Raw genomic sequence first — 23,443 nt, 5'->3', positions numbered from 1 at the left:
GACTGAACCAGTGTCTATAGCATAACTATATACACGCCACAACCGCAGAGCCAATCGCCAGGACAGGACCAGGTCTAAACCAGGACTGAACCACGACTAAAACCAGGACTGAACCAGGACTAAGCCAGGACCACAGCCGCCAAGCCGATCACCTCCGCCGATGGTTTCATGTAATAAAAAACACTAACAGCCTGGTCCGTCGCTCCGGGAAAAGATCGGGACATGTCACTTGTTTCCAGGGTAATGGACGTCCTCGGATGCACGTCAAGTATTTTTCTCCCGTCCGTCGTTCATCTGATTCACCTGACCCGCCCCAATACCCGCCTGTAAAATTCCAGAACGTTAAAACCTGCCCGTTTCAGCAACCGACCTGGTGCGGGACTCTGACATCAGTTAAGCCAAAATCAGCATTATATTTCATACACCATTCAGGTTTTAACGCCACTTTTAGACATAACTTTGGTGTTTTATCTTTACAACAACAGGAAAGTGAACACAGTTGGTACAGTGCAAAACAAATACAGAGCTAAAGCCACAATCTGAAAAAAAAAACAATGTCCCCCGGCGACAGGTGCGCAGACTCTCGCCGCCTGTTCCGCCCCAAGTCGATTTTAACAGTAGTATGTACAGTATGACCAGAGTTAATATTGTTGTATTCAGTGTTGGGAGTAACGTGTTATAAAAGTAACGAATTACAGTAATGCATTACTTTTTGCTGTAATGCAGTAATGTAAGGCATTACAGGGGAAAAAATAGTAATATTTTACTCGGTACAAATGTGAGTAACGCGCGTTAGTGTTTTTTTAACCTGGATTGAAGTGGTGGGTTTTTCTTCATACAAATTTGCTAAAATCACCTCGATATCAGCAGCGGTGAAACGCCGGAGATGCGCCCTCGTAGACCTTCAGGTAAAAAGGAAGGACTGACAAAGAACTCCACGCTGTTTAGACCTGGTTTAGACCTGGGTCAGTTCTGGTTTAGACCTGGTTTACACTCATCCCGCCCTCTATCGCAGTTCACTTTTCGCGGTCTCGCTGTTTCGCAGTTTTTTGGGGGTTTTTTTGTGCAATTTTGCATGCCCTTTTTTTACATTGCATGAATGCGTATTGTGTTCCTCCCGCTGCGTCCTGACTGGCCAAGGGACTCCTGTCTCCTGTACAGTACAGTACAGAATGTGTTCAGCTGCCAAATTTAAATACATGTTCAATCTCTAGCAGTGTGATTCTGAAGTGCTGTACGGTTGCAAGTTTTCTCCCTGACGAAACCCACAACGTCGACGAAACGTTCTGCACCGACAAAGGCTCCTGCACTCACACCCAAAAGGCAGAGGAAGATGCAACCATCACACAGAAAGTTGGACTTGTGGACACGATGAAGGAAGGTAGAAGTTACGCGCTGTAACAGACTCTTGCAGCGGCTCGGGTCCCTGCAAATAGCTGCTGAAATCAGGGCCGCGAGCCCGAGCATCATGGTCCATAAAGAGCGATCGGGCGACAGTCGCTCTTACCTCCGTGAGGTGTGGAGCCGAGCCGCTCCTTTCTCCTGCGGTCACCTTCGAGCCCGTCCTGACAGTGAGTCCTGTTTTAGTCCTAGTTCAGTTCTAGTTTAGTCCTAGTTCAGTTCTGGTTTAGTCCTGGTTCAGCTCTGGTTTAGTCCTGGTTCAGCTCTGGTTTAGTCCTGGTTCAGTCCATATACAGCGCAAAAGTTATTTTGGTGAGAGTAACTTAAAGTAATGCAATAGTAATGTAATGCCTTACATTTTAAATGCAGTAATATTGTAATGTAACGAATTACTTTGAAATGACAGTAATAGGTAATAAATAACGCATTACAGTTTCAAAGTAACTTGCCCAACAATGGTTGTATAGCACTAGGACTGGGTATCATTAAGTAGTTGCCGATACGATGCATACCTCGATACATAGGCCATGATACGATACATATTTCGATACAGTGAACTTACGATTCGATACGATATATTTCAAATTGATTCGATACCGTTCAATAAAAATAAAGGCTAAATCATGGCTGTGATACTAAAAGACTTCGTTAAACCACTTCTTGTGCAAAGTGAATATGAAACAAAAACATTTTAATCCTCAAAACTGAAAATGTCAAATGTGTCGCATGCACTGCAAAAATCTAGCCAAGTTAAGATGACTTGAATTAAGAAAGTTGTATCATGATTTGAGTAAATTCCAAGTTAAATTATCTGTCAGCGGAATATGATTTGTTGTTCTTAAAATACGAAAATACAACTTTCTACACTTAAAAAAAGAAAAACAACAACCCTTAAAATAAGACATGAAACTGAATGTCGCTTGAATTTAGAAAAACACTTGAGTCGACTCAGGTAAAGTCAAATCTTCTTAATTTTCATTTTAACTCACCTTTTTGCTGTGTGAATGAGTTTCCTTCCACTAAACAAACAACAAAACTGTAACAAAATAATTTAGTAAAATACACAAAAAATACTCAATACGCGATATATCGATACAGCGGCCCACGATATTGATACTGTATCATTACATTAAACAATACGATATATCGATATTTCAACACCCCTATATTGCACTCTTACATAATTGTGCAGTTACCATTCCTGCCACACACACACAAACGCACACAAACACACTTTACTTCGTCTTCATTTGTTTGAGAACTGGTATTATCTGTTTGTCATGGGAAAGATAATAAAGTTGATGAGTGAGTCTAACATTTCGTTTTGTCATCTGGATAAATGAGCAGGATAGTAGAGAACGGAATAGTAGAAAATGCATCGCGCTTTACTACGGCGGGCTGCCACATGATGCGCTTTAATGAAAATCCGCAGTGTGATGTCGTAACGCGATCATGGAATTCTGCGATAACATCCCGAAATTGTGCCTTTTGTTCAAGCGGTTTTGTGATCGGGGCAAAATGAAATATGTAAAAAACAATATATGAAAAACTTTTAAACCTGCTTTTGAGTAACTGCATTTCATTATTTGGAATTTAAAATACTGCTGGATTAGGATTAGGATGGCTCTATATTGCCAGTATGTCATTATTATTATTATTATTATACATACATCACGAATTTCGGACTTCCGGTCATCGCGCAATGCATACTGGGAAGGATTTTCACAGTGGGATGCTTCTATTGACAAAGCCGATCTTTTCATGTCTTTTGAACCATATCACTTTTGTTTCTGGTTCTAATATTGTCATATTTTAGTTTTGGGATTCGTAATTGTAATTGTGTGTTTGCTGGATGTCCTAACAGCGGAAAACACGCTTCGGAAGTTTGCGAACTCCATAACTGCAAAAAGGAATCAGATGTGTGTGACTGCAAACCTCCGTTCAAGCTGTTTCCCTTCCCAGCGGAATTGAAAAATAGTGAGAGGCGAAAGCGATGGGCAGGATTGATCCACAGGAAGGACGAAAAAGGAAACCACTGACTGCCTAAGAAATCATCCCAAGTTTGCAGCGAACATTTTGAATGTGGAGCGAGATAACGATAACTTAATTTTCATTCATTTGATATGGCTGGTGTAACAGAACTAACCCGTTTCATCAGCCGGTTTCGCTTCGTAGAAACCATCTGACCTCGCAGCATTAGAGTTTGTTCACTCGATGGAAGGCGGGTACTTTTTAAATTTAACCAGTCCCTGCTATTTGGTTGTGACCCTTGTAATGCACCGCTAACGGGGCTAACTGGTATACTGAGCTTTTCCCAAATCCCATAGAAAGACGGGCAATAACATTTTTCCCCTTGACAAAATTTGCCAAACATTCTCTTTGTTCCGGCTTTAAATCCTCGATCAGACAGAATGCATGGCTCTTCGCTGATTGGCTGGTGCCTGTACTTGCACTTCTGGGGTTCTTGCCAACTGTCTAGTGCAAACATGTCAAACTCAGGTCCAGGGGCCAAATTTGGCCTACAATATAATTATATTTGGCCTGCGAGATCATCTCAAGTATGTATTAGAGCTGACCTGCGGGCTACAGATAGGCTATAGAGACATTATTTTATTTATTTTATATTCTGCTTGTTCTGGATTCAATGTTTAAGCAAAACTATTAAGACACATTTATTTTAATAGGTAAAGGTTTAATAATTACATATCTCTAAAGAAGAGGAAACATGCAGATGTTGGAATTTTTCATTAAATGTTTAGTTTGGTCCACGACTTAGTCCCAATTTTTAATTTTGGCCCTCTTAATTTGACACCCCTGGTCTAGTGTATTCTGATTCCTGACCTAGTCGCCGGCAAAAATGAAATTGAGTGGAGGCACTAGGTGGAGCCAGCCTGGTTATAACAAAACCCCAACACGTCGCTAAGAAGGAAAAGCGTCAATGCCGGTACCGGGAGGAGTGGGTTGGGAAGTACCCGTGGATAGCCCTAAGCGATGAAACAAAAGCATCCTGTAATGTGTGTAGAACAGAGTTTCATCTTTTATTATTATCTATGTATCATCAGTGCATTAAAAAATAAAAATACTAGGGGTGTCAAATTATCGCGTTAATTGCGATTAATTAATTACAGTCATATTTAGCGCGTTATGTTTTTTAATCGCGTTAATCTCATTTTTAATCTCTAACTTTACTGTTTCTGTATGTGAGTTTTCTTTATTATAAAACCTGTTTTTATGTGTTGTGGGACAACAACACACACACACAAAAAACACATTTATACATTTTTAAACAAATACACACAAACACACACCTTCATCATCGTCATCAACCTGAGAACGCGCGGACCACGTTTCCTTCCGTAGTTACTGCGCGGACACTGACGTGCTCCCGTGAGCCGTGTGTGGATCGTGTTTCTTGCGTACGCGCGTAAACCGCGCTTCCTCCTGTGCGCCTCTAAACCAGAACTAACACCAAGACTAAAACCAGGACTAAACCAGGTCTAAACCAGGACTAAAACCAGAACTAAAACCAGGACTAAACCAGGACTAAAACCAGAACTAAAACCAGGACTAAACCAGGAACTAAACCAGGACTAAAACAGGACTAAACCAGGACTAAACCAGGACTAAAACCAGGACTAAACCAGACTAACACCAGGACTAAAACCAGTGATCTCATCATATATAAAGCATTTCTCTATCAATAATATTTTTTAATATGGTTAAGGAAAGACTGGACTTTTTATTGTCTTTAAGTAGACAAAAGTTATTATGTTCAGATTTCCTCGTCTTTGCTACTTTACAGCAAACAGTTTCTTATTCATGGAGACTTGGGCTCAACAGACAATTTGGACAGATTTGTTAAACAATGAATGACTTTATAAAGTCACTTTTTTTGTTCTATATCAGTCTTTTGATCTGCCACAATAATGTAATAATGAATTTAAATGAAAATACCTCAAATTGAAGGCTTTTCTCAGCAATTTTTAGGTGAGATTAAAATGAGATTAATTAGATTAATTAATTACAGATCATAATTAATTAATCTCTCAATTTTTTTTAATCGCATGACAGCACTAAAAAAAATACCATTGCAAATTTCATCCAATAAGCACCACATGAAAACAGCGTTAGAAGGACCCTGCTTACTCCTTTCTGTGGTTGGCATAGTTGTGGTTTGCTTGGCTGACAGTTCCAGTTGAGCGTTTGTCCACTGATCCGAAGGTTGGCGGTTCGATTCCTGTTCTTGACTTATCATTGGTTGAGCGATCAGATCCGCTGACTCACAAAATGTGCTTTGAGTCTTGAAGGTGGAAAAGTACTATATAAAAATTGAACCATTTACTCATTTGGCTGCTCTTGTGACTGGCTGGCACATTGAGCAGTTAAAAAATATTAATAATCGCACATTTTTAACTCAAAATTTAGGGATTTTGGCCAACTACGAAGTGCAGCCTGCAGTTCAAAGGACAAAAGTTAAGGACTAAAGGATTGTGTGATTTGAGAAGTTTGTTTTTCCTTTATCCATGGTAAAATGCAACAGACTTTCTACACAAATATGGCAGAAGATGTTCCAGAGCTGAGAGGCTTTCCTGTGTGTCCACACTTCACCTGAGACTTTTGTTTGAGCTTTTCTATGATTATTTTACTGCTCAATGTGCTTACACTGCTTCTCGGGGACAAACAAAGTGATATTGATGGATTGATTGCTTAAACAAGGTTTCGTCAAACAAAAATACAGCAAAACACAACTCCAGCTATGCTTTTATTGAAGGAACGATGCAATAACACAACACACTCGCTCATAACAACCTCGCATAATACTGTATGTGTTCTTTAATGATGCAAAGTGGAAATAGAGATAATAAATAGAGATGGACGGGTAACAGCTGGTGTAGAACGTCTCATTCTTCATTTGTGGTTCTTTTGCAGCTGTGCACCGTGGTGAGAAGACAAACGATTTGGTAAACGTGCAGAGAAAAGCCGTCTCTTCTTTAGCTGTAATCAGGGTTATGTCCCGGGCTTATCGTGGTTTTTAGTTAAACAAAGCCCAGATGCCGAGGCGATCTGCTGGGTGACACCTCCAGACTTGGTTCTTAACTGGGCTTAAGGGGCCCATATTACGCCGATCTATGTTATAACGATGGTCCCTCATTAAAAACGTACCTGTAGCTGTGTTTTGTTTCATTCACACATGCGTATTTAGGCCGAGTTCTTCGCTCAAACCGAAAACACTCTGTTCTAAGTTGCGATTTCATGTGATCAAACGTTTGTGAATGAAACAATACACAACTCTGGGTATGTTTTTGAGAAGTTAACAACATTTTAACATGACTTTTAACTCTTTCCACCATGAAGACGACATTTGACGACCCCCCTTGTTTCCTTAATGACGTGTTTTGACACTTCCGCTGTATCACTAAAGACGTGATTTGACGACCATTAGAAATGGTTCCTGTTTTTCACATGTAAACAGAGGCTGCGATCGGTGGGGGCCACTACAACCCACACTAGGCTGGATTCAAGGATACGTTTTTGCCGATTTAGTTAATTGAAGTAGTGACGATTGTAGCTTCCGGAAAAGAACACAACACGCGAGCAATGGAAAGATTGTTGCGGCGCAGCGGGTGTATTTTATGGATAAGTTTAGAGAAAGTGACTTCTGTAGATTTCAAAGTGATGATGAAGTTGATTATAAAGTGGAAAACAGCGATAGTGATGGACTTTCAGAGAGTGATACGTCTGTATGGAGTCCTGCGATATCCAAACAAACTATCGGGGACTTTATAGTCGATTATGAACCAAAATTGCCCCGAAATCTGGATGTTGCTCAGGCCAGTCCTTTGAAATATTTCAGTCTTTTTTTCCAAGATGAGATGTATGACAGAATTGCTACAGGAACAAACGCTTATGTGGAACTCTGCACACGAGAAAGTAACCAAGATGACAAATACTGGACACCCACTGACGAGGAAGAGTTTTATTATTGTATTATAATAAGCTGAATGAATTGAATAAGTTAAATGGAAAAAAAATAAAACTAAAAATCATGACCAGGTAAACTCTCATTTTCAGTGAGCTGTTATAAACCTGTAAATGAGTTGAATCACATTTAAACATCCATAAATTAAGAGTTCAGAGTGTAAGGTTTCCAGAGATACCAGGCCCGGGACCAGAGCGGACTCTGAGCTTTGACACCGAGTCTCCGCAGGGTCCGAGCCTCAGCTTCGAGCTCTGGCCCTGCCGTGGGCTCTGAGCCTCCGGCCTGGTCTCGGTCTGGTTCCAGTCTGGTCCCGGCCTGGACCCAGACCTGTCTCAGTCCTGGTTCAGTCCGTATGCAGTGCAGAAGTCTGACATCGCAGTCACGGGAGTCACGTAAAACGGGAAACGGCCGTTATCTGTTTTTTTTTTTTTTTTTTTTCATTTAAACACAAAATCGAACACTGAAAAAAACGAATCGTTATCCGTTTTTTTCATTTTGGTTTGGGAGACAAATAATGAAGAAAACCAGTTGTTTTTTTTGTTTTCTTATTTTTGGTTTTATAGTGAAAAACGAATGAACAAATTGAAAAGTTTTGAAATTTTGTCAGTGGAAAAAGAGTGGGAAAGCAATAATGTTCTACATGAAGAAAAGAATGTGATGGACCCTCCAGCAGCAAAGTTACACAATGCACCTATAAAGCTCACAAGAGTCAGTTTTGTGTAATATAGAACATACAAATTGCAAAGCACTCCCTGTCTTCCTTAGCTGTGATCAGGGTTATGTCCCGGGCTTATCGTGCTTCTTTGGTTAAATAAATCCCAGATGCCGAGGCTATCTGCTGGGTGAGACCTCCAGACTTGGTTCTTAACAGAGCTTAACTCCCTCTGTCATAAGTCAGTGCACACATTACCTGCAGTCTGCTGACTTAAACCTGCCTTTGTAGTGGCAAAACTCCCACCCTGAAGTCTGCGCTTGTGCATGAGCCAGCACCTGTTTGATCAGAGGAGCTTTGTTGTTGTGTTGTTAGCCGGCATTAGCTCATTAGCATACGCAAACAACCTCTTCTTTAATCATAGCCACAAAGCGCATTTCCCCCGGAGAACAGCAGGGGGCACTCATTAGGGACGAGCCCGTGCGAAGCTCGTAGAAATGTTATGTTCACAGCTTTCAGGAGACGTTGCAGGCTGTTTTTTGGGTGTTAAAACTTTTTTTTCAACAGTCTTTGCACAAGTTTTGTAATTTAAAATGATTTATACAGCGTTCTGATTCAGCAGCTGGTTTGAAAGGTGCATTATGTAACATTACTGGAGGGGGTCTGACGTCTGCTAGTCTCCGTGGAGGTGTGCTTGCTTTTACTGGAACGTTCCACAGCACACACATTATAACGCATTCCTACTGTGAACAAGAATAAGTTTTTCAAGATATTTCTGTGTCTCTCTGCTCTGATTTAACTGGATGGTTGCCATGGGGACGGATACGGTTAATGACATACTTTGGATAATGCAAAGCAATAACATTAGTAGATAAACACTCCACCAGAAAAGTTAAGTCATGTCTCTTTATGCAGGTGAAATCTGCTAATTATGGCTACCTGACTCACACACTGAGCAGTTTTAAAAACCTTTTTTGTTTTTTTGAGCTCAGTTTTTAAAGTCATACCACAGGATTTTAACCAACTAAGGCTGCGTTCAGACTGCAGCCTGAAGTGACCCAAATCCGATTTTTTGGCTTCTATGTGACCTGTATCTGATCTTTTAATGACAGTCTGAACGACACAGATCCGATTTTTTAAAATGCGACCCAGGACACTTGGATATGTGCTCCTGAAACTGATCCATATCTGATCTTTTGACATGCGACTTCAGTGTGAACGACCAAAGCGCATTCATCCACCTACACGTTATCAACAAGCCACAAACGTCACTATTCTGTGCTGAAGTAGGCAAAAATTGTTAATGAACTCCGTGTCACTGAAGCGAAGCACATCACCACTCACCACTCTTGGCTCCGTCTCCACATCCACACGTTCCTTTCAACGGACGTCGCTGCCGCTGCCCCACAAAACACCACGGCCAAAAACCTCGTCCTTCTCCTTCTCAATCTCCTCCTTAAAACAAGTAAGTTGTTCATGTTCTGGCTCCGGTACGAGAGGAACTTTAAAATCTCCAGGTGCTCAATGCAGCGTCCATGTTTGGACAACTTCCGTACACACAGAGCACGCTCACTGCAGTTGGCGTCATTGTGTCTCCAGTGCACATGCGGGACACTGTCGGGCCGTTTAACGTTCACACGGGATCACATACAAGTCTCATTTAATTGGAAATGTGAACGACCTCGCAAAAACATCGGATTTCACTAAAAAATCGGAATTGAGCGTTAAGCCCTGCAGTCTGAACATAGCCTAAGAAATGCAGCATGAGCCGGTTAAAGGACACAAGTAAGAGGCTTTCCTATTATGTTCACCTGGCTCCCCCTGGAGGCTGACTGAGATGTTGCATGACACAGAGGAGGGACACATTTGTCCTGAGGACTGTTAACTCTCCTCAAACTGCCCTGACACAGATCTGTTTACCCTCCCTGACCAGTCCTCCTGTTCAACTGCACTGAGACACACAGTCCACTGAGAAGAGCAGTGTAACTGTTGCTGCAGCAGAACTGAATTTCCCTCTGGATCAATAAAGTATCCATGTCTCTCTGTTCACAATTAAACAAAATTTCAAGTATTGCCTTTCTCCCATTCACACATGCACTTGTCCCAGAACATTTCCAGGTGCTCTGTTCACACATAACCTGCATGTGACTCTGTGCTCTCTCACACAGCAGCGTGCTCCTGGATAATTTAAACAGCATGGAAATGGAATGTGACCACGTACCATAACCAGGAAAATAAACCCGTGACCAAGAAAACCAACCCCATAACCAGGAACCCAAGCCTCTGATCAAGGAAACCAAGCTCTTAACCAAGGAAATCCAGTCTGTAAACAAGGAAACCAGGCTCAAAACCAAAGAAACAACTCATTGCCCTGGCAGTTTTCTGGCTTTAGTCATACATGCCTTCACTGCATATTAATTTGCCAGAACAAAATGCTGTGATATTCGTTATGGCTTCATTCACACGTGACCCTGTTCTGGCTAAATGCAGGTAAATTCAAGGTGCGTACACATGTATTGCCCATGAGCAGCGGTTTGTAGAGTTGAAGTAATACAGTCTCCTAATTGTTTTTATATATTTAGAGTCTAAAGCCTGGGTATTGTACAGCTCCCAGACCAATTTGGAATTACAAAATAAACATATTTTATAATTTGACCTCATGGATGGACTGAAGCTGCATTGCTTTTTTTAGAGGAGTTCTTTTTAAATGACGTTTTGTGTAAGACAATGCCACTTTTTCATAACATAAACTCTTACCAGTCTTACCAGCTTGTCAAAACAATGCTATTTACTGCATTTTATGAAAGGTATACAATTAATACTTTGCAGAATTGAGTTAAACCCTTAGCACCGACTGTCACAAACCGTTTGGATCAAGATATAGGCCGAGGTATTGGCTGCACTCCCTCAGTGCCGGTCAGTGCATATGCAGGACCTTCCTAGGAACCTTTGGCAAGCACTTGTTTCTACTCAAATTTCAATGTATTTATTTTTTGCTACAGTCAAATTAATAATCTCAGCTTCATTTACCGTCTACTTAAATGCAAAAAACACACACACACATTTATTTTTATTTTTTTTTATATATATACAGTTACATAAATTCAAGCGTTATGGGGTTAAACATTTTGGCTCAGCCCTTCACAATATTTTCTGTTTCTCATGTGGCCTTAATGAAAAAATAATTGCCCACCTCTGGTCTAAAGGGTCTCACATTAAATTCAACTTTGATTTCCCATTTTGTTATGTTATATTTCTTTTTGTGATTGTGTTTTGTAAAGAAAAGAGTCTATACATCTGCACGTTGCATTGTATGGGGAACACGGCGCGACTTGACCGCTTTGATTTGCTCCACTTAATCCATTTGAAAGCAACAGAACGTACTTTATATAGGCCTAATTCAAGTTCCTTCATCTGTGACCGAATCCTGTACCTGACAGTCTAACCAATTTGTTTGAGTGAATAACATTTGTGGTCATCGGGGACAGCCCTTCACCCATGTCTGATATAGGTTTAATAGCGCTTCTTACAAATGGCTGTAAGATACCGAGTCAAGAGACAGCTGGAGAAGCGGCCCGAGTCTTTCTTTTGAATAATTGCCTTTTAGAGCGACATGGTGGGGCATGTGACCGCCTGGAGCCTCCACCTCCACGCTGGTTATTTGGCGTGTTGGCGACGTGAGCCATGCAGAGAGGGCATTCACTGCATCTGACGAATGAGACAATTAAAGACGGTGTATTATGCAAATGGCTTTTCTGGAGCTTTCTACCGTGTTATAACACTATTCCCTCGTCAGAAACATGCCTTAAGTGGTTTTATATGTCATTCATGTACTAATATGTTTGAGAAATCTCGCCAACTCTCCCGGGCGCCGTTCAAACCCTGCTTATGATTAGCAGTGCAGTTGTGTATAACTTGACAAACCTGATGCAGTTTGCAATTTTTATTAGCTATGTTGAGAGTAAAGCCTTATAAAAGTAAAGAATTACTGTAATGCGTTGCTTTTTGCTGTAACGCAGTAATGTTACGGCATTACAGGAAAAACAAAACTGTATTATTTTACTCGGTACAAATGTGAGTAACGCGTGTCACAAAGCTTTTTAACCTGGATTGAAGTGGTTTTTCTTCATACAAATTCGCTAAAATCACCGCGATATCAGCAGCCGTGAAACGCCATCGTTACGGTTCCGAGTGTTGGGACGGGCCCGGAAGTGCGCCCGCGTAGACCGTCGGGTGACCGCGGGTGAAAGGATCGGTGCAGAACTCAGCGATCCATGGGGCGGAGAGCAGCTGACGCCTGATCTCGCTTTGCGGACGCCCTGCTCCACGAGCTTGGGGTTCTCTCAGGGGTGATCCTAGATTCCAAGTTCTAGTCCAAGATTAGTCCTGGTTTAGACCTGGTTTAGACCTGGTTCAGTCCTGGTTTAGTCCTGGTTCAGTTCTGGTTCAGTCCTGGTTTAGACCTGGTTAAGTCCTGGTTCAGTCCTTGTTTAGTCCTAGTTACCTCCGCCAAGGAGGTTATGTTTTTGCCGGCGTTTGTCTGTTTGTTTGTTTGTTTGTTTGTCTGTTTGCAACATAACTCAAAAAGTTATGGACCGATTTTGATGAAATCTTCAGGTTCTTCCAGGAAGAACTGATTTCATTTTGGGGGTGATCCGGAAGAAATCCTGGATTCTGGATCACTTTGAAATTTTAGTTAACATTGTGGTAAATGGGGCCAAAAATGTTAGTTGGTTAATTATTGACCAAACCCCATGAAATTTGACTCAGGGATGGACAATGGGATCCTCTTTCATATTCCAAAGGCTGATCCGGATCTGATCCAGAAGACTGATTTTATCGCAATTTATATAAAAAATGGGGGTAGTCCTTGGCGGAGGTCTGCGCTCTCTGAGTGCTTTTCTAGTTAAGTCCTGGTTCAGTCCTTGTTTCGTCCTGGTTCAGTTCTGGTTCAATCCTGGTTTATACCTGGTTTAGTTTTGGTTTAGTCCTGGTTTAGTTCTGGTTTGGTCCTGGTTTATCCCTGGTTTAGTTGTGGTTTAGTCCTGATTTAGTTCTGGTTTAGTCCTGGTTTAGTTTTGGTTCAGTCCTCAGTTCAGTTCTGGTTTAGTCCTTGTTCAGTCCATATATACGGTGCAAAAGTTCTGCATTTTTGCACAGTTATTTTGTTGAGAATAACTTAAAGTGCTGTAATAATAATCATGTAGTAGTCGTGTAATGTTTTATATTTTAAACACAACAATATTGTAATGTAAAATAATTACTTTGAAATGACAGTAACAAGTCATAAATAACACATTACAGTTTTGAAGTAACTTGCCCAACAGTGATAGTGCTCTGAAGAGGGAGTGACTTAGCGAAGAGAGCAAAGAGTGAAGAGACTCAAAAACAAACTTATTACAAACTTATTATGCATTTAAATAAGTTCTTTTTGGTGAATACAGTGGTCCCTCATTTATCGCGGGGGTTACATTCTAAAAATAGCCCTCAAAAGGAGAAATCTGTGAAGTAGTGAAGTTTATATTTTATAGTTATTATATACTGTATGTTTTAAGGCTGTAAAACCCCTCACCACACACTTTACTTACTTATACTTTTCTCAGACAGGACAGTTACAACCCTTTTTGCATCCTTCTTAAAACGTATTGCTGTTGTCGTCCTTTTGTTATTTTCCTTCTTTATGTAATGAACCGAAGATTAATTTATTCCATAATGGAGCCTACAGCTGCGTAACTTCTCCCTTCCTTCAGCGTGCGACGGTTACATCTTCCTCTGCCTTTTAGGTGCGACCGCAGGAGCCTTTGTCTGTGCAGAAAGTTTTGTCGGCATTGTGGGTTTTGTTGGGTGAAAAACTTGCAAACGTACAGATTGAGCCAGGCTGGCACCACCTAGTGCCTCTGCTCAGGTTCATTTCTCTCCAGCGACTAGGTCAGGAATCAGAATACACGGTAGAATACTCCGAAGTGCAAGTTCGGGAACCAGCCAATCAGCAGAGAGCCATACATTAAGTATTGTCAATGATTCCTGAGATCGAGGATTTAAAGCTGGAACAAAGAGAATGTTTGGTGATTTTTTATCAAGGGGAAAGACGTTATTGTCCTTCTTCCTATCCTTAGGGATTTGGGAAAACTTAATATACCAATCAGCCCCGTTAGCTGCGCATTACATACGTCACGACCAAATAGCAGCGATTGGTTAAATGAAAACTACCATCGAGCAAATGAATTCTAACGTTGTGAGGTCAGACGGTTTCTACAAAGTGAAACTGGCTGATGAACAGGCTAGAATCACTCTGCTAGTGATCGAACATTTATGTAAATTTGGCAGCTGAACACATTCTGTACTGAACAGGAGACACGGCACGAAGGAGGACTGATTGACAATGGTCTAAAGCAGGCATGTCCAAACTATGGGCTGGGGACCAAATGCGTCCCTCAGACAATATTAAATATGAGCTTTATCAAGGTAGATTTTCAAAAAACTTGCAGTAAAAAAATTATTTTTTAATTGATGCAAGGTAATTTGGGCCAATTCACCTGGAAGTCTGAGGGCCAAGAAAAATTTGTCTGAGGGCCACATTTGGCCCCCGGGCCATAGTTTGGACATGCCTGGTCTACAGTCTCTTACGCAGGGGGAGGAACAGAATGCGCAAGACCGTGGAAGGTGAACTGCGTTATATTGAGGGACAACTGTGTAACATTTTCAAAACAATAAAAAGTAACATAGTGCTTTAAGTATGTTATGTATTACCCTCTCTTTAATAATAATATAATAAAAAATGGATTTGTAATATCAAACAGACATAATTCACGTTTTTGTTTCTCTGATATTAAGTGCTTGATTCTCATAATTATATAGTTAAAACAAAAGTCACAGTTAAATGAACTTGCCATGACAGTTCAGTTTTTACACTGTCCAAAGAGTCCATTAATTGCAACAATAGCTTTAATTTTCTCCTCCTTTGACTCTGAAAACGCATTATTAGGCAAACATTGGGTGACAGGGCACGTTGACACAGATTTTTGAATTATCCGGTTTGTGCTTTTTCATACTGGCTACATTGTCTTTGTCAAACTCTGACATTTTCATTGGAAATGGAGCACGGCTGGAGACTGAACCACAGCACAGAACTCATCTTTAGCCCCATTCAGAACATGCAGCCTGACCCGAAAATTCACCTGCACTTTACCACAACAGGGTCAAGTGTGAACAAAGTCAGAACAGATTTTACTGCATTTTTGATCTGGCAATTTCCCAAGTTAATTACCAGGAACATGCAGAGATGACTTGTGTACTGTACTGTGGTTTTGTTGTATATGCTGATGTTGCGGGAGAGTTTCTTTTTTTCTTTGTGTACTGGTTCCAGATAGAAAAAGATAGTTATGTCACAGATAGGAGTCTCTTTAATCACTATAAAGCGCTTTGTGTTGCATTTTTTGTATAAAAAACGCTACATAAATAACTTTTGATTGATTGTTTGATTGTGTGTGAATAAAGAAATTTCCAAATTGGCTGAACCATTACTTTGTTTCCTAGATTACCATCTGGTTAATATACAATACAACAGAAATATGGTCCATCTGTCAAGGCAGAAATTAACCTTTTACAACCATGTAAAACACTAGCCAGACTGGCACCAACTAGTGCCTCCGCTTTCATTTCTCTCCAGCCACTAGGTCAGGAATCAGAATACACTAGACGGTTCGCAAAACCCCAGAAGTGCCAGTTCAGGGAAGAGCCATACATTCAGTGTTGGCAAGGATTTAAATTGATAATTTAAAGCCGGAACAAAGAGAATGTTTGGCGAATTTTATCAAGGGGAAAGACGTTATTGCCCTTCTTCCTACGGGATCTGGGAAAAGTTTAATATACAAGTTAGTCCTTATAGCGGTGCATTACAAACGTCACGACCAAATAGCAGCGACTGGTTCAATGAAAAAAAAGTACCCGCCTACAGTCAACTGAATGAATTCTAACATTGTGAGTTCAGACTGGCTGATGAATTTAGGCTAGTAAAACATAACAGGGACAACAGAAAACATCATAGTTGCCTAATAAACAAAAACAAAACAAACAAACAAACTGTCTGCAGACCTCCACTCAGAAGATCATACTCCACAGACCTCCACACGGATTCAGCTCCACTGACATGCACCTCACCATTTTTGTTTAGTTTATAAACCACGTAAAAGGGTTTGGGCTTGTCTTCAGGGTAAACCAACGTCAACTTCTGTAACATTACACTGAAACAGTTGCGGGAAACAGTGGACTTTGGTTTTCTTTAAGCATGGACGCTGTTTGTTTACCTTTAGGGACCCGTGGATGGCTGAACCAGTATCACTCATTTCTGTGGTAGTGTTTGTTTGTTTTTTGTTTGTTTTTTTCTGTCCTTGCTGCATTTTGACAGACCCGTGAGGAGAACAGTTGCCAGTGGAACACACAGAGCAAAAGCTCAAAGTTCCGGTTCAGAGGATGGGAGGGGTCTGTCACACTCCAGGCATTATCCTGCTTCCTCTCTTTGTACAGCTGACTCTGCTTTAAGTATTGTTTATGTTCATTACCGCCACTAAGACAGTCCCTGGTGTGATGTCTGTGTGTTGGAAAATACCAGTGTGTTTATAAAAATGATGCATAGACAGTAGATTCATCTTCCACAGTGTGACAGTCTAGAATCACGATGTGGAAACTGATTGCTATAATATGTTATATAAAATGTATCTGATTTCACTCACCTGGATTCATTTGCTGCTTCCAAATAAGGTTTAACATTCTCCACATAGAAAAAACATGTCCTCTGCATTTTCTTCAGAGAAGCATTGGCAGCCCTATAGACAGATTTCTCATTTATTTTTCCCATAGACTTTTCACAAAATTTAAAATGCACACCAACGTATAACTCATTTCCATAACAGGGTTATTTTCAGTAAAAATCAAAACAAACAAAAAAACAACAATTAATTTCAGACTTTGCACATAGCCAATTACCCTTTAGCAAGTTTTAACCCCTTAGGACCCACACTCTTGCATGGCTTTACTGATTTCTCTTTGTTATTTGGGCTGTTTTGGACCTGATGAGTGCAAAAACAAAACATTTTTTATAATATTTTTATATGTGTATGTCCACATATGATATATAAAACATTCATTTTATGTTTTAATCATTTTGATGGAACACAATTGAATAATGATTTGCAAAAACTACACTACAAAAGTTTTAGAACAGACATGTTGAACTTACTCTAAATATTTGGCCTGTGAGATCATATCAAATATCCCCATCGAACTGTTGCGTTTTGTTTAAAGTCCGGTGCGGTTTCTTTGTGTAAAAAGTTTGAAAATAGACCATTTAATGACAGTGCCTTATAATCCAGAGCGCCTTAACTTCTTTTTAAAGACAATGCAGTAAAGTGTGTTTACCTTGTTGACATGTTTCGGCTGCTGCGTCTTCAGAACTGTCACCGGTGTTGGTGGTGACGTGTCGTATATCAGCTGTTGTTACTTCCTGTAGGCGTGGTCAGCCTGATGGACCTGGCAGGTCGCTCAGACTGACCACGCCTCCCGTCGCCCGGTGTCTCTGGAGGAGGGTGTCCCAGGTGTGTGAAAGGAGGAACGCTCCGTCATCTCGGTTAATGCTGTCCGTTCCTCGTTTCCTGATTTCAATGGCCTCCTTGATCCAGCGTTTGAACTTGTTGTTTTCTGATCCAATGACCCGAGCCCCGTCCCAATCCAGAATGTGGCTGCTGGAGGTGTGGTCAGTCTGAGTGACCTGCCAGATCCATTAGGCTGACCACGCCACGTCACGCCACGTCACATACGACACGTCACCACCAACACCGGTGACAGTTCTGAACATGGCCGAAACATGTCAACAAGGTAAACACACTGCATTGTCTTTAAAAAAACAACAACAACAAGAAGTTAAAGCATATAAGAAGACAAAATGAACATCTTTGGCCAGAGTGCCTGACAGTGCAGCAAATACAGTAAACTACAAAACTAGACAGACACGAACACAAACACAAAATGTCTGACTGACCACCAAAGGCCAGCAGCCCCGAACTGGTGCTGCAATCTCCTTAAATAAGGGGGAGGAGTCAGGAGGTGAGGCAGGATTGGCCAGATGTAAAAGTGCTCCACCAATCACGAATCACGAAGGGCTCCCACAGCAGGATCCAGGAGAGCAAAAATAATTTAAAGCACACAAAATAAATTACAACTGTAGACCTGGGGCTGTCACAAGGTGGAATAGAGCATTTTGAGCTTTGGAGATGCAGACAGTCTAATAATAAAGAGTTACTCAAACATTCGAATGAAACAAAACACAACTCCGTTTATGTTTTTGATGAGGAAACAACATTATACCATTGCTTAAAGCGCACAAGAGTCCATTTTGCATAATTACATCCTATTGTCTAAATAAAGTTTGCATCGTGACAACACTGCTGGGGATAAACAACTTAACTTAACCTTGATACACAAGACTTTTCAGCTGTAGGACACTAAACAATATTTGTATCTAAAGGTTATTCTCCCTGTGTTGCCTGTAAGTTGTCAAAATCATTTTACGTCCATGCATTTTCATTTTCACTATGCTGTCAGGTGGAACATTACACAGTGTCCCCTGGAGCTACATCGCAGACATTTCTCACAAGTTTAATGAACTCGCTTCACATTTCCGAAAAGAGTGATTACTGCCAGGATACAAATACTGCATTGTGTCGAAGAAAGAGGAGAGTAGAGCGGCACCAGGAAGGGTCAGGGAGAGGGGACCGAGACGGAGGACTAATCCCGCAAACGAGTCACGTTGCCGGGGCTTTGGATGGGAGATTTGCCTGAGCACGGTTCTACCTCGCCACGTGCCCCGAGGTGCGACAATAACACCGGCCACACGGAGCAGGTGGCTGATGGGTAAGTCCACAGAGCCGCAGGGATTACCGCAAATGAAAATGACTTCCTCCAACACGGTGGAAGTATGCTGAAGGAACGGCGAGATTCTCCGGCAAAGTCATAAGGTAAAATATAACTCTGTAAATGTGTCGGTGGAGAAATGCAGTCGTTAAGTCAATACTAGGGAAGCAGTGATGACTAGTGATGGGCAAATGAGACGGAGCTCCGGAGCACTGCCTCGGAGCTCGTCTTGCAGCAGCCGCTCACGTGACCAAAGTGTGGAAGTGTCGGTCCCTCCCCCTACTGCTTCGCTCTGCGTGTCAATCGCTTCACTGTATCGAAGCGTTTCATTGGCTCAGCGAATGTTCCTCTCTGTGATTAGTTCAGATGCTTCAGAGTATCAGTGCACTTCTGTGGTTTGACAAGCGCTAAACTGCTACAGTATAAAAGATGCGCCAATATTTCTTAAAAATGTTGGGTAGTGAGGAGTATTGTGTGACGTTAGTGGTGATTTTGTCGACTTTTGGCATTTGTTTCATTTTCGATGGCATCTACAAGTGGAAAAAAGTGATCCATGGTTTGGGATCAGTTTGATCTAATTCCACCTAACAAGGTAACACCTATTTTCTTATTTACAGCTGCTATTTATGTTGCTCTTTACATATTATTTTAAATCATCATTATTATTGTTGTTGTTAGGTATGGTGTATACTCTGCACACAAGTATTGTCTTATTGTTAAATTTGTCCACTAGAGGTCAGTGTTTCTCCAAGGCCTCAGATACGTCGAACCACTTGAGACAATATTGCAACTGAGGTGTCAGTGCTTCACGAGGCTCCATTTGCCCATCACTAGTGATGACGTTTCTCACAATTCAATCTCTTCACATGGGTCATGATATTGAAAGGAAGATAATCAAGCAACAAAGATCTTTTATTTTAGCAGGAGATGTGATTGTTTTGTTTGAAATGTGCTGTAGTTTAAAGACGCAAAAAACCCAAGGCACTCACTGGTTAGTAAGTAAGTAAGTCTTTATTTATATAGCTCTTTTCACAGACATTTTCTGTCCCCAAAGACGCTTCACAGAGCATTATTCAGCCTATACCCTGGTGATGGTAAACTACTATTGTAGCCACAGCTGCCGTGGGGCACACTGACAGAAGCGCGGCTGCCATGCCACTCGGCGCCATCGGTCCCTCCGACCGGTTTAGACCCCGTTTAGTCCTGGTTCCGCTACAGATGCAGTTTGCTGCTTTGGTTTTTTCGCTCTCTGACTGTCCAATCACAGGTCTGAATCTGGTGACATCATATGCCTGCTAAACCAACTCAAAATCTGATTGGTTGAAGCAACAGTTTCATGGACATTTATTTTGCTTTCGAGGGCCTGCAGAACGGATTGTGAAGGCCTCAGGAACACTTCTTTAACTTTGACTCTGCCTGGCAACAAGTGATTCCAGAAATGTGATTGGTCAAAAGCTTTAATATGAAAATGCATGTGTGGAAGCAGCACAAGCATCGGAAAAGCTCTAAAAGGAAGCGGACAGAACATTTGGAATTATTTAATAATAATATAATTAACATCAGTCAGTGATTCAGATTTTTTTTTAGGCCAGCGGAGAAGGTCTTGCAGGCCCTGACGCCACTGTAAAAAACATGGAAAACGATAAGATACTCAACAACAAGAAATGTACATGTCACTTGTTAAAAACAGTGAAAAAAAAACAGGTATAACTTATATTATAAACTTACATTATTTGAACTTGTAGATAATGTTGTTTTTTACAGGCGACCTTCTCTGGTAACCCAAGACAATCACATCCAACGTCTAAAATGAAAAGATGAATCACTCCTGGTCCGTACCAAAGCCTGCTATAATAAGCCCGGCCTCCACGTACCCAGCCTCCCCGATCGGGGGACCCTCTGCACACCTCTCCATACAGCCCCTGCGGCTCATTTCCATCCTGTGCGTGCGCTCCCTGTGCAGCTCCGTCCCGTGACGCTGGAACTCACTCTCTCTTGTTCTGTGCTCGGAGTAACACTGCGCCCGGATCAGCTCCCCGGGCTGATAATACGAGCTGCACCTTGGGCTGTGTGAGGACACGAGGGAAGGCCATATTGCACTATAATAAGAGATAAAAAGTGCTTTATAAAACAATGTAGAGGAATGAAGTGTGAGAGATACTGAAAGACAGAGATGTGACCTTAATATCTAAAACAGAGGTTATTTTTAAATGAAAGGAAATATAATATAATAAGATAATACTTAAAAGTCACTGTACCTGATTTTTGCTGTCTTAAGAATGTGAAAAACAGAACTAGCTCATTTCAAACAGTTTGTCACTTACCTCATGCATTCTGAGCATCCTAATGAGGCCTTTTCCCGAAATTTCAGGCTACGTTTATATGATGACGGTCTGAACAGCGTCTTCACTTTTTATTCCGCGTTTAGACAAGTGTTTTCGGAAGGAAATCTGCACGCATACGGTGACGCAAAAGTGTGTAGAATTCGACTGGACTATGTTTGTACTTAACTCTTTCCCCCTTGGACGCCGACTAGTAACAACCCATACATATATGACTAGTTCTGCCCATAGAGCATAATTGCGTAAAAGAAAACAGACTTCCACAAGTGATTATAAATGATTTTCACGCTCACGAACTTAAATGAAACAGACATATTTGTATCTCTGGAAACCTTAGACTCTGAACTCTTCATTTATGGATGTTTAAATGTGATTCAACTCATTTACAGGTGTATAACAGCTCACTGAAAATGAGAGTTTACCTGGTCAGGTGCAAAATCGAAAACAAAAAACTACATTCAGCATCTGATATATGCATGTTCTGAGTACTATATTCTTAAAAAAAATTTTAAAATATATTTGTCAAAGTATTTAAAAGGATTTCATATCATCATACACAGTAGAGCCAAGTGTTCACCTGGTTTTACCTGTTGTTCACCTGTGTGGACCTAACTCATTTTTACCATTTAACTTATTCAATTTTTATTAGGGATGTAACAATAATCGAAATATCGTGATGTTATATCATCAAAAGTCTCACAATAATATCGTGGACTGTCACAATATATCAGATTACAAGTTCTGTTGTTTAAATGCATTGTTTTATAGTAATAACAGCTTATAAACAACAGGGAACTACATATCCCATGATTCATTTCAGCACAGACAACATGAAGAAATGATTTTTACTTGAATTCTTATGATTAAAACGAAAATAATTCACACCAAAATATTGTCAGGGTATTTTAAAAGCAAAAAAAAAAAAAAAAAAAAGTACATTTATATTGGCCTCTTCAAAACTGAAAACTAATTGCAATAAATATCGTACCGAGAGATTTGGATAACGTTACATCCCTAATGTTTACGCTGTCAGAAAAAATGCCTTCCTTGTGTATAAATTGCCTCTAAATTTTACTTTTCTGTGGTAATAGCAGAGGGATTCAAGTTTTAGAACTACAACTCTGGTAAATACTTATCAATCTGCTCTCTCCTCAAATTAAGTAATAGAAAGAAAATGAAAGTAATACTTGTGGCCTGTGACCTGTCAAAGCCTGATCCTGTCAGATCTCAGAAGCTCAGCCGGGCCGGGACGGGTTAGTACTTGGACGGGAGACCACTGGGAGAATCAGGTGCCACAGTGGGGCGCCAGTGGCAAAAACTGTTATTGTATCGTCGGTAGGGATGTAATGATATTCGATAATAAGTCTCTTGGTGCGATTTTATCACCATATGCATCTCATGGTATGATATTTATTGCAATATTTTGGAGAGGCTGATATAATTGTAGATGGAACACTTTTTTGCTTTTAAAATACCTTAACAAGATTTTGGTCTGAATTATTTCTGTTATAATCTCAAGAATTCAAGTAAAAACATATTTCTTCATCTTGTCTGCTTTGAAATGACTCATGGGATATGTAGTTCCCAATGTTTATTAGCTATTGCTGCCATAAAACAATACATTTAAGCAAAGGATTTTGTAATTCGTTCATTCAGTTGTTACATCCCTTGTCATCAGGCAAGATAAGCCTTTATTGAAGAACATGGGTTGAGTCACTGGTCATCTTCCTGCCGAGTTTCCTAACCCTAACCACACCCATTGTTTTACCCGCTGATTTAGTCAAGGTCGCAATCTGTGATTTAAGTTTGACTGACAGATTACCAAACCATGTTGAATTGATCGAACGGAGGATACTTCACCTACACTGCCGAGTATGAATGTGGTGTTTGGACGGGGCCGATGACACAGATTGGCAGCCTCGGTTCCGTCATTCTGTCCCAGGGCAGCTGTGGCTACAGTCGTTAACATTACCACCTTTGAGTGTGAAGTGAGTGAATAATGCACCAAACTGTGACGTGACTTTGAGTGTCTGGAAAAGAACTATAAAAGACTAATGCAGTAGAAAAACATGAAAGTCCGTCATGCAGTTCTAAAGTACATGAGCACAATATGTCTTCTTTAATCTGATTGAAGCTCTAGCTACACCGTACTGAAATGTA

The sequence above is a fragment of the Boleophthalmus pectinirostris genome, unplaced genomic scaffold, assembly GCF_026225935.1.
Source record: "Boleophthalmus pectinirostris isolate CB_2022bp ecotype Guang Dong unplaced genomic scaffold, ASM2622593v1 HiC_scaffold_23, whole genome shotgun sequence".
NCBI classification, from domain to species: domain Eukaryota; kingdom Metazoa; phylum Chordata; class Actinopteri; order Gobiiformes; family Gobiidae; genus Boleophthalmus; species Boleophthalmus pectinirostris.
The sequence above is the reverse complement of the archived record's forward strand: the minus strand, read 5'-3'. Positions refer to the sequence as shown.